Raw genomic sequence first — 12,147 nt, 5'->3', positions numbered from 1 at the left:
CAGATATAAAGTTGATCACTTGTGCATCTACTGGAGGAGCTGGAGCTTTCTCAGGGATCCTTTCAGGATCCTGAGTCCTTTGCTTTTTTCTTCCCAACAATTCTTTCAAATGCCCCTTGCTCAGCAGATATCCAATTTCCTTTCGTATGTCAAATGCCCAAAATCTTCATGGTATGCACACCACTTTGATTTATCTTTAGTTGCGGCTGTTTTGTCATTTTTTCTGGGCCATCTGGCCTTTTCTCCTAGATTCTGCATTGCAAGGATTAGTTCATGATTATCAACGGAAAAACAGTATTCAGAAATTGGAGGATAATCTTCATCATCCTCTTCTTGGTCTACAGCATGCACATTCTGATTGTCAGTTCTGTTATAGGATTTGAATTTGTTGCTTTTGAAAGAGGATCCTTGCTTTTCTTGTTTTGAGGATCCTACTTGTCTCTCCTGGATCCTCTTGTCATCCTCTAGCCGGATGAACCTGAGTGCCCGAGTTCTTACTTCGTCTAGGTTCCTGCATGGTGTCATAACAAGATCATCATAGAACAATGAATCCTTAAGCAATCCCATCTTGAAGGCCTCAACAGCTGTGGCCACATCCAAGTTAGGAATGTCCAAGGATTCTTTACTAAATTTGGTTATATAATCCCTTAATGATTCATTATGACCCTGAGTTATCCTATATAAATCACTAGTCAATCATTTAAATTTTCTGCTACAAGAAAATTGATTATTGAATAAGTTAACTAAATTAGCAAACGAAGTAATAGAGTAAGGGGGAAGACTTAGCAGCCATTTAAGAGCTGATCCAGTAAGAGTGGATCCAAATCCCTTGCACAGGCATGCTTCCTTTAACCTTTCTGGAATAGGATTGATCTCCATCCTCTCCCTGTATTGTGCTATGTGTTCCTCAGGATCCGTCGTACCATCATACAGCTTCATAGTAGGGATATGGAATCTTTTGGGTATCTCAGCATCATAAATTGGTGGTGCAAAACGAGATACCTTATGGCTTCCATCTGCAATCTCCGGGATAGGTTTGACTACCCCTGGAACACTTGATATCATATCCTTCAGTTTTTGTAGTTCTCTGGCCATAGCATGATTGATACCTGTATCCTGCATGAATCCATGGTTAGTGGTAAGAGAATTATTAAAAGTGTTACCTCCCATCGGGTTCAAGTTAGGAACATTGGATGTGAATCCATATTGCTGGGATTCTGGGATGATGGATGGACCAGTGGAAGCAATGGTCTGCATCGGAATAAAATCTCCTTGATGGACATATGGACTTCCTGTTTGCAAATTCTTCAAGGATCCTGGTATCTGAAGGGATCCCTGAATATGGGATGATCCTGGAACTAAGGAGGATCCTTGAACCTGGGATAATCCTGGAACTAAGGAGGATCCTTGAACCTGGGATAATCCTGGAACGAAGGAGGATCCTTGAACCTGGGATGATCCTGGAACTAAGGAGGATCCTTGAACCTGGGATAATCCTGGAACGAAGGAGGATCCTGAGTTCATGAAGGATCCCATATGCTGAGTATAGGATCCTGCCGGTTGGAAATATGATCCTGATGCCTGAGTCACTACTGCTGGGCCGAAATGCACTCCTCTTAATCCACCCATATGTTGAACGTCTGGGGCCTCTGATGGCTGTGAAGTAACCATCGGAGTATCAAAATTCAAAGATTTGGGCATCAGTGGGGAATGATCCTCTGCCGTTCTCTTTTGTCTTTTGAGATCTTCGATTTCTCTGAGGATCCTGTCATTAGTTTCATCCTGCTGCTGCATACGATCCCTCATTTGCAAAATCAAAGTAAATATATCACTAGTACTGGGAGCAGAAGAAGTTAGAGCAGAAGATGAAGGTTTAGAGAAGATAGGAGTTGGTCTCTTCTCAGCATTTTTCTGAGATCCAGCTGGTGGTGGAGGCAAAGGTGGAATGCCATTAGATTAATTGACTGCAGACATCGCTGTGGACGTATTCTTCAACGATGAAGCCATGCAACACTTCCGGAATGATCACCAACAGAAAAACTTTCTTATGAATGAAGCACCAATTGCCCCACGGTGGGCGCCAAACTGTTTTGGTCAAAAATCACTTAAAGATAATGCAACCAAACTTTATGTAAACGGGGAATGATGCTTGGTATGATGAACAAAGTGAAGGATCACTCAAATGTAAAATGCACAAGTGACACAAGGATTTATACGAGGAAAAAGCCCTTGATCAATGAATGATCTCCGGCATAAAAAACCTCGGGTGATGGAAACTACCGATCACCAAACTTCAATATAACAAATAATGGTTACAACTTCGGATGGTAACGAGCTAGGTACAAGGATCACTATAGTATCGTATGCTAAAGCGTGTGAGAAATGTGTTGTGTCTTCCGAATGTTCAAGAGTGCCCTTTATACAAGTGTGTGTGGTTCTATTCTAGGCAAATCACCTAACTACTAGCTCGTTACCCCTTTAGAAATAGAAGTACATTTAGCCTAAATAATCGCCCTTGAATTGTGCTGAGTTTCCATATTTGTCATAACGTCCATCTTTGATTATGCATGTGCGAGATTATCGTGACAGATTCCTTGTTTACGTTGCTAAGACCGGATCCAACTCGTAATTCCTGCAAGATAATATTAAGTCCAAAGAGAACAGTCGTTAGTATGAGGATCCTTGGAATGATCCGTGATCCTGATCCTGGAGCTCCTCTGAGGATCACTATCTGCCAAAGAAACAAGGATCACTTGTTAGGATCACATGTTAGGATCGCATGTAAGGATCATAGGTCATAAAAATCCAGCCCTAACATTATCCTTGTGTGATTTTTGACCAAAACAGTGTTATGATGGTGGTGGGTGGTGGATGAAGTGTGAGAGAGGTGGTGTGCCAAGGGATAAGTTGGAATGAAACCAAGCACTCCTATTTATAGGCTGAACAGAAGGCTGGGCACGGCCCCGTGTCCGCTGGACACGCCCCCGTGCCCGTCTGACACTATCTCTCTTCATTAATTGTAATTCGCAATTACAATTAATGCGCCTGCTGTACTTTCACCACGCCCCCGTGCTCACTGGACACGGCCCCGTGGTGGGCAATAGAAGCTTCTACAGGTTTGTCTTTTCTGCTGCTTCTTGGGCACGGCCCCGTGCTGGCTGAGCACGGGGCGTGTTCAGGCTTCTGTTTTCTCTTCTTTTCTTGGGGAGATGCCGTTGAGGGTTCGAGCATTCTACTTTTATTCCTTTTCTTGTATTTATGTTAGAATTAGTTGTCTTTTTGCTTCTTTTGTGAATTTGAGCTCATTTCATCCTGAAAATACAAAAGGAAGACAAAAACACTCTTTTTCCAACATTAGTACTTAAAAAGGGTTAGTTTTATGCCTTATTTGATGTAATTTATATGTTGCATTTTACACACATCAAATACCCCCACACTTGAACTTTTGCTTGTCCTCAACCAAAACTCTTTAAATGTGGCTTACACTCCCAAATGGAATAGGTGGAAGAGAAGGTTTTTGGCTTGTCATAGAGTGTCGGGAATCCAAGATCTTTTTGGGTTTTATTTTTATTTATTTACAATCCTATTCGTTATGATTTATTTAGAACGTTTCATAGGATAAATTACTTATTTGGGCATAACATGCCTTTTTAAAATTCCATTTATATACAAGTTCACATACCTCATGGGAGAAATCACTCAATACTTGGCCGAAGGTGTATTTTTTTAGTGAATCGCTCGAGAGCGGCATGGAACTTACGCCTTCCATAGGCTTGCCAAGCAATCAATCCTCCTCCTTTTTAACTTTTTCCTTTGTAAATATCAAGAGGACTTTTTGGGTGAAGGGTTAGGCTTGGGTTAAAGGTGTGTGGTTGGGTTAATGGTTAGTAAAAGGGCGAAAAGCGTAAAAAACGTCGGTTTTCGTAACACACTTTGTTTTTAGTGACTTTTTATTTTGAAGTATTTCTCCAAACAAGCTTTTGTTTGCATAGCTTTGTTTGTTTTTAACTCCATCATATATATATATATATATATTTCAGTCACATAAAAGAACGAGCTTGCGAAAAACCGAGCTTGTTACTAAAATAAAAGGTGAAAAATAAAAAGGGTTTTTGGTGGGTAAAAAGGGTTTAGGGTAAAGAAACGAAAGGTTTAGGCTCAAAGGGGTTAACTAGGGGGATTTTGGGTAGGTGGTAAAAAAAATGAAAAATAATGGTGTAGAAAGAAAAATGGTTAGTCCTAATGCCTCCATCATTTACTTACTTGGGTTTAAGTTGGTAAGGACCGGGAATGAATCGTCGTGGCAAGTTCTAGAGTTGTAAGAACCAAGCGGCTATTCACACAAGAAACGAAAAATGAGCATTTAGTCTAAAGATGTAAATTTGTATGCTCAATAAAGGCTCAAAACTCACTTTTGTGGGAATGGGTTTTTTTAATGTGATCAAGTATATATAATCAAATTTTAACGAGACTTGTTATGCCGTTTCATAATTTTCCTATGTTGGTTCTTGTTATCACGACGCTCTCGGTTGTAAATTTTATAAAAATATAACCTTATTAATCTTGTGATTCCTAACTTAAACTTTAGACAAGTAAAAATTGAAAAATTTTTGTAAAAAATTTGGGGTGTTTAGCGGTTCCAATAGAGTTTTGTGTAAGGCTTGTTATTAGGACTTGCAAAATTTCAAAGTGTTAGCTTCCCCCCCCCCACACTTAAATTACACATTGTCCTCAATGTGTCCCAAAAATAAATTTTTAGGTTGATTGGATGTGTAATGTGGTGTTAAAAAGCAAAGATTTATGTTACTGGCAGTCTGGACACGGCCCCGTGGGGACCGGACACGGCCCCATGTTCAGGTGCCAGTAACAGAAATTAAAGAAATGAGACAGAAGCCTGGACACGGGGGCGTGTCTGGTGAACACGGCCCGTGTCCAGTTACCTGAACTGGGCGTTTTTCTGCAGGTGGTTCAGCACGGGGCCGTGTTAGTTGAGCACGGCCCGTGTTGAGCCTTCTGTAATGAAGATTTGTGTCGGGTTGCTTCGTTCTTTGTGCATGGGGCCATTTTTCTCGTTCCCTTTTTCATCCATTACCACCATGAGTGTGTTTTATTCAACATAAACCATCAAACCTTAGAAACCATCATTTCATTGCAAACATAGAGAGATACTACATAAAAACTAAAGATGAAAATACATAAATATTAAACCATGGAGTTCTAGCCCTATGTCTTATTTTAATTAGCAAAATTTCCAAGAAGCTACTAATCTTGGTTAGATAAGGCTTTTTGAAACTCCTTCTTCCGGGTGTGGCCCTCCTCACATGTCGGCGAGCCACTCCTCCACCTCCCTTGGAAGGAGAAAGGAGGGCTCATTTGCATTAGTTTGAGGAGTTTCGATTTCCGCTGGAATCTCTTGTGGGTGTTCCAAGGGAGGTTCTGCTGGAAAGTCTTCCCACCCGGTAGGGTTGTTAACCCCGAGTGCCAAGTTCCAATCCTGTTATGGAAGGACTGGTTCCATCGGGGGTGCTACAAGAATATTTAACCTCTGGTGCAAGAGGTTAATTTCTTGGAAGCTACTTTCGAGTCCCACCGTAAGATCGTTAATACGGTCAATTAGGACCTCCTCTACTGACGTCATTTCGTCGAGAGCCTCCCTTAATGCTATCACATAGTGCACAAGCGTAGCTTCAACGGAGGGCCTCCTTCCTCTTCGACTGTTTGATGAATGAACGGATGATGTTTCGCTGTTTTCACTCGACATTCTACGAAAAATAAACCGAAAAACAGTTTATTTGATGAAACAGTATCTGGACACGGCCCCGTGCTCATTGAGCACGGCCCCGTGTTCATCTTTCTGCAGAATTTTGAAGCAAGGAATCTTGAAGTTTTAAGTTATTTTCTGAACTTATGTAGGCTTTTTGGATATTAATAACTTTAAACACTGTTACACAACATGTTTTTACCAAGATTCCTTGAACAAAACTCATTGCTTCCTACCACAAAAGTTGAAGAATTCAAACTTTTAATGGTAGTTCTTGGAGAAAGATGAAAAAGAAGGAAATGGCTAGAAGAGGAAAGGACAAGATGGGTTGTTGGAACCTTCTTTTAGACTTACCTAGGATAGTTTGAGAGAAGATTCCTTCAAATCTCTGTCCCAAGTTGGTCCAAATGTGCAGAATTCTTGGCTGCATTTATAGAAAACGACAGCATCCAGGACACGGCCCCGTGCCCGTTGGACACGGCCCCGTGTGCAGGTGAAATTCTAACACAGTTTGTCCGTATTCTGATGTTCTGATCAGAAGGGAATCTTTTGGTGAACACGGGGGCGTGTTGGCTGGACACGGCCCCGTGTCGAGGGATCTCTACTTTTATGAAGTTGTCTAGTTTTTTAAGGAGCTTATCTGTTATCGGGTGGCTCTTGATTGGTTGGAACAACCCCAAAGTGCCTAAGATACCTTAATTGTCCTATACTAAGGCGAGAACGCAAGAGGTTGTCGGTGAGGGTAATTCCTATTTTTATTCTAGGTGGACAAGTCCAACCCTTTCCCGGGCTCTCGTTAAAGAAGGTGTATACCGAATCGCTCAAGTCTATGTATGCACCGAACGAAGTCGATGGAGAGTCCTTCACGGCACAATCGGCACAGGGACCAAGTCTTTTCTAGGTATGAAGGTATTTTCGGGAGCAACGAGATTGTCGGAATGCGGTTCCAACATTTCCTCATGGTCATCATCTTGGGGCGGATCAATAAAATCCTTCCTAAGTTCTTTTGACCAATTTAGAATTAATTCTTCTAGTTGAAATAACTCGTCAAGGAGCATTTCTCCTAGAATATCTGGTTGGGCGCATTCGAGGGAGAGATAGTGCTTATTTTTACTTTCGCCCCTCTTAAGGTTATAAGGAATCGGTGGGTCTATATAGTGGGGCGTATAATTTAGAAAATAACATTTTAATTCTTCATGTTCGCCTCCACATAATTGACACCACATACCATAAGAGTGCCGAAAGTAAAAAGAATTACTATCACTCATGTTTGTGTCAGAAATTACCAACCGTCGGGATCTAACGGTTCTGTTTTCAGTAAGAGAATCTTGGGCACGGGGGCGTGTTGAGTGAGCACGGCCCCGTGTTCAGCTTATTGTCTGACTTAAAACAGGATTGCCAGTTCCAATGATTGAGCATGGGGGCGTGTTCAGCGGGCACGGCCCGTGCTGAGCTCTACAGAAGCTGAAAAACTAAGAAAATCCTAAAAAATTAAAAAGAAAAATAAAAGTATGATTAGGCCGTTGATTCCTAACTTTCTTAAAATCCTTGTGTCCCCGGCAACGGCGCCAAAAACTTGATGCGTGTGTAGTGTAATATAATTTAGATATATAATTAAGCCCTTTTTACACCTTTAGCCAAGTTTTAAATTTATAAAACACGATATTCACTAACACTAAACACACATATGGGCAAGTGCACCCATCGTGGACGTAGTATAGTGTTGGTAAGATACCGAGGTCGTCCAAGGACGAAAGAGCTTTTAATACCGGTTTATCCTCAACGTCTAATCAAATCAAAAGTTACAAAAAATGTTTTTAACTAAGAAAATAAAAACTAACTAAATGCTGAAAAATAAAATAAAAATAAAAACAGATGGACAAGATGAATCACTTGGATCCGACTCGTGTATTAGTATAACCTTTGATTATTTTCGCACTTTTGCACTTGTTTAAGAGATTATCTTAGTTATTGTAGTAGGCCCCTCTTTTGAAGGCGACGTTACCCTCAACCCAGTAGTTTGAGTCAGCAAGGATACAATCCTAAAGGGTTGGATTATTGGAAGATAATGAATTAAGTTATTAATGCAAATTATGGTAGGCCCCGCTTTTGGCGGTGACGTTACCCTCGGCTAAGTAGTCTGAGTCAGCAGGGATACAGTCCTAAATAGCCGGGTTATAGTATTAATAGTAGTTAACTTATGAGGGGGTCAAAGAGTTTGGATCCCCGCCATCCAATACCTATGGGCATTGAAGGAGATCCTACTAAATTTGACCCAGGTCCCTTGCAGGACCTCTAAACGCTGAACAAGGGCAAGACCCTTACCAAACCGTTCCCTTAACCCCCGACCAGGTAGCCAACATACCTCCATATAGACCGTGGAGATATGAATGGTGAAAATCTTTTATTTTATATAGACAGTAAAATAATGCCAAGACACCACGGACAAACGATAAGGAAAGATCACCTTCAACATAAGCAACTAGTTATTAAAGTCATTAATACAAAACCAAATAAAAAGTGCAAAAGATTAAAAATAAAAAGTATTATACTAAACACTTGTCTTCACCAAGTGATGTAAGAGACTTAGGCAAACATGGCCTTGATTGTCAAGAACTCTTACTATCAATCTTGGATCCCGAGACGACTCACACACTCTACGATGGACAATGGATGATGGTGATGGATGATGGTGTTATGGTGGTGGTGGGTGGTGGATGAAGTATGAGAGAGGTGGTGTGCCAAGGGATGAGTTGGAATGAAACCAAGCACTCCTATTTATAGGCTGAACAGAAGGCTGGGCACGGCCCCGTGTCCGCTGGACACGCCCCCGTGCCCGTCTGACACTATCTCTCTTCATTAATTGTAATTCGCAATTACAATTAATGCGCCTGCTGTACTTTCACCACGCCCCCGTGCTCACTGGACACGGCCCCATGGTGGGCAATAGAAGCTTCTACAGGTTTGTCTTTTCTGCTGCTTCTTGGGCACGGCCCCGTGCTGGCTGAGCACGGGGCGTGTTCAGGCTTCTGTTTTCTCTTCTTTGCTTGGGGAGATGCCGTTGAGGGTTCGGGCATTCTACTTTTATTCCTTTTCTTGTATTTATGTTAGAATTAGCTGTCTTTTTGCTTCTTTTGTGAATTTGAGCTCATTTCATCCTGAAAATACAAAAGGAAGACAAAAACACTCTTTTTCCAACATTAGTACTTAAAAAAGGTTAGTTTTATGCCTTATTTGATGTAATTTATATGTTGCATTTTACACACATCAGTCCCCCTGTGGCGATTTTAGTAGTATACCTAAACCTACACCTCTTATATTGGATGTACCATCAGTATATAATGTCCAGGATCCTGAAGATTCTCCTAACTGTTGAACTTCTAGGTCTACCTCATCCTGGATATCACTACTGAAATCAGCCACAAAGTCAGCTAAAGCCTGAGACTTTATGGCATTTCTAGGTTCATATACTAAGTCATAAGCACTCAACTTTACTGACCACTTGGCCATCCTGCCTGACATCTCTGGTTTCCTAAGCACATTTTTGACAGGATAATTCGTTTTAACATGGATCCTATGTGTTCCAAAATAATGTCTACGCTTTGTCGATGCCATAACTAGAGCTAGTATCAATTTTTCTAAATGAGAATACCTAGTTTCAGCATCTAACAAACTTTTACTAACATAATATACATGATATTGCTGACCTTCATGGTCCTTTATAAGAACGGCACTTACAGCATTCCCTGATACAGCGAGGTATAGGGATAGTGGTTCACCATTTTCAGGCCTCATCAATAGAGGTGCAGTTGAGAGATATTGCTTCAAATCCTGCAAGGCTGCTTCATGCTTTGCTCCCCATTCAAATTTCTTATTCTTCTTGAGGATATCATAGAATTCCTTTCACTTTTCCGAGGATCTAGAAATAAATCTATTCAAAGCTGCTACTCGGCCTGTTAACCGTTGTACGTCCTTGATATTCGAGGGTGACTTTATATCCAGGATAGCTTTAATCTGCTCTGGGCTTGCCTCTATCCCCCTTTTTGTCACCACATATCCTAGAAACTTTCCTGCCCCCACTCCGAAATCGCACTTAGCAGGATTCAGCTTCATGTTATATTGATCCAGGATATCAAATGCTCCCTTGATATCCTGGAGGTGATCCTTAGCCTTTTTAGACTTCACCACCATATCATCGATATATACCTCCATGGTGTCCCCCAGCTTATCTTTGAACATCATGTTTACTAATCTCTGGTATGTTGCACCTGCATTTTTCAAACCGAAAGGCATAGCAGTATAGCAATATATACCTGTTGGTGTCATGAAAGCAGTATCCTCCTGATCCGAAGGCTCCATTTGAATCTGCTGAAATCCTGAGGATGCGTCCATGAACGTTAACATTTCATGTCCAGCAGTAGCATCCACCATTGCATCGATATGAGGGAGAGGAAATGGGTCTTTAGGACAAGCCTTGTTCAAGTCCGTGTAGTCTACACAGACTCTCCATTTCCCGTTTTTCTTCTGTACCACAACTATGTTTGCTAGCCATCTTGGAAACTTGACTTCTCTGATCATCCTGGACTTCAACAATCTTTCAACTTCCTCTTGGATAATCTTATTCCGCTCAGGGGCAAATTTTCTTCTATTTTGCTGAACAGGCTTGAATGATTTGTCAATTCCAAGCTTGTGAGTGATAATGTCTTTGGATATGCTTGTCATATCCTCATGCTTCCATGCAAATGTTGACATCCTGCATTTTAAAAAGTTAGTTAACTGCTCTTCAATATCCTGAGGGATATTGGTTCCTACGAGCACCGAGATATCAGGATTATCCTGATCCAGGATAATTTTCTTCACATCCTGCTCTGAATCCTCCACGATATCCTGGGCCCGCATCTTTAATTGCTATGCTTCACTAGGCTTAGTTGAGGATTTCATTGAGGATGAGTAGCATTCTTTCGCTTCCTGCTGATCACTTTCAACCTTGACAACTCCCCAAGGGGTAGGGATCTTGATGCATCGGTGATATGTTCATGGCACAGCCTTCATATCGTGAATCCATGGTCTTCCCAGTATGATGTTATAGCAGGATAAGGAGTCCATCACGCAGAAGCGTTGTATGGAGTTGACCCCTTCAACATATACTGGCAACTTTATCTCCCCTACGGTATTCCTAGCTTCTCCACTGAAACCAACGAGCACAGTGGACTTCGAAGTAATGTCCATCGGAGATACATTCATCCTCTTCAATGTTTCCAGCTAAATTATATTGACAGAACTACCGTTGTCTACCAGTATCCTGCGTACAAAATGGTTAGCCACATATAATGTTATTACCAAAGCATCATGGTGAGGATCCTGAACAGTATCCGTGTCATCACTATCGAAAGTGATCACTTTATCAGTTGTGAGGGTAGTCATCCTGACTGGTTTGTCTCCCCTCTCACTCTTAGCTTCCTTTGCATGTCTCTTAGCCGCTGAATACGAAGTCCTACAAATGCAATCCTCAGTAACATGTCTGAAATCCTCATGGAAGGCACACCATTTGGATTTATCCTTCCAATCAGCTTTTTGTTGATTCTTCCGAGGCCACCTGGCTTTATCTCCCAAACCCTGCATAGCATACATTAGTTCAGGTATATTAACAGAAAAACAATATTCAGATAATTCAGGATATTCTTCAGGATCCTCGTCTTCAACAGCATTCACTCTCTTGCTATCATTTCTGCCATATGACTTAGAGCGATATGGCTTATATGAGGATTCTGATTTCCTGTTGGTTGATTCGTAGGTTGAGGTAGAATTCATCCTCTCTTGCATTTTCTTGTCATCTTCCAGACGGATATATCTCAAAGCCTTGTTACGAGCTTCGTCGAGATTCCTGTAGGGATTCATTACAAGATCCTGATAAAACTGAGAATCGTTTTGTAACCCCATCTTAAAAGCTTGCACAGCTGTTGCAACATCAAGATGTGGGATATCCAAGGAATCTCGACTGAATTTGTTCACATAATCCCTCAAGGATTCCTGAGGCCCTTGAGTTATCCTGTAAAGATCACCGGTTAGTTTCTCAAAACTCCGACTACAAGAAAATTGACTGTTAAATAAATTAACCAAATGAGCAAACGAAGTAATTGAGTGAGGAGGAACGTTTAACAGCCATTTTAAGGCTGATCCTGTCAGAGTAGAACCAAATCCCTTGCATAAGCATGCTTCCTTGAGCTCCGGAGGGATAGGGTTAATCTCCATTCTTTCCCTATACTGGGCAATATGCTCTTCAGGATCCGTAGTCCCATCATACAGCTTCATGTTAGGAGTTTGGAATCTTTTTGGGATTTCAGCATCACAAATAGGATGCACAAATCGAGATATCCTGTGGCTAT

Source organism: Helianthus annuus, chromosome 15 (assembly GCF_002127325.2).
Source record: "Helianthus annuus cultivar XRQ/B chromosome 15, HanXRQr2.0-SUNRISE, whole genome shotgun sequence".
Classification (NCBI taxonomy): domain Eukaryota; kingdom Viridiplantae; phylum Streptophyta; class Magnoliopsida; order Asterales; family Asteraceae; genus Helianthus; species Helianthus annuus.
The sequence above is the reverse complement of the archived record's forward strand: the minus strand, read 5'-3'. Positions refer to the sequence as shown.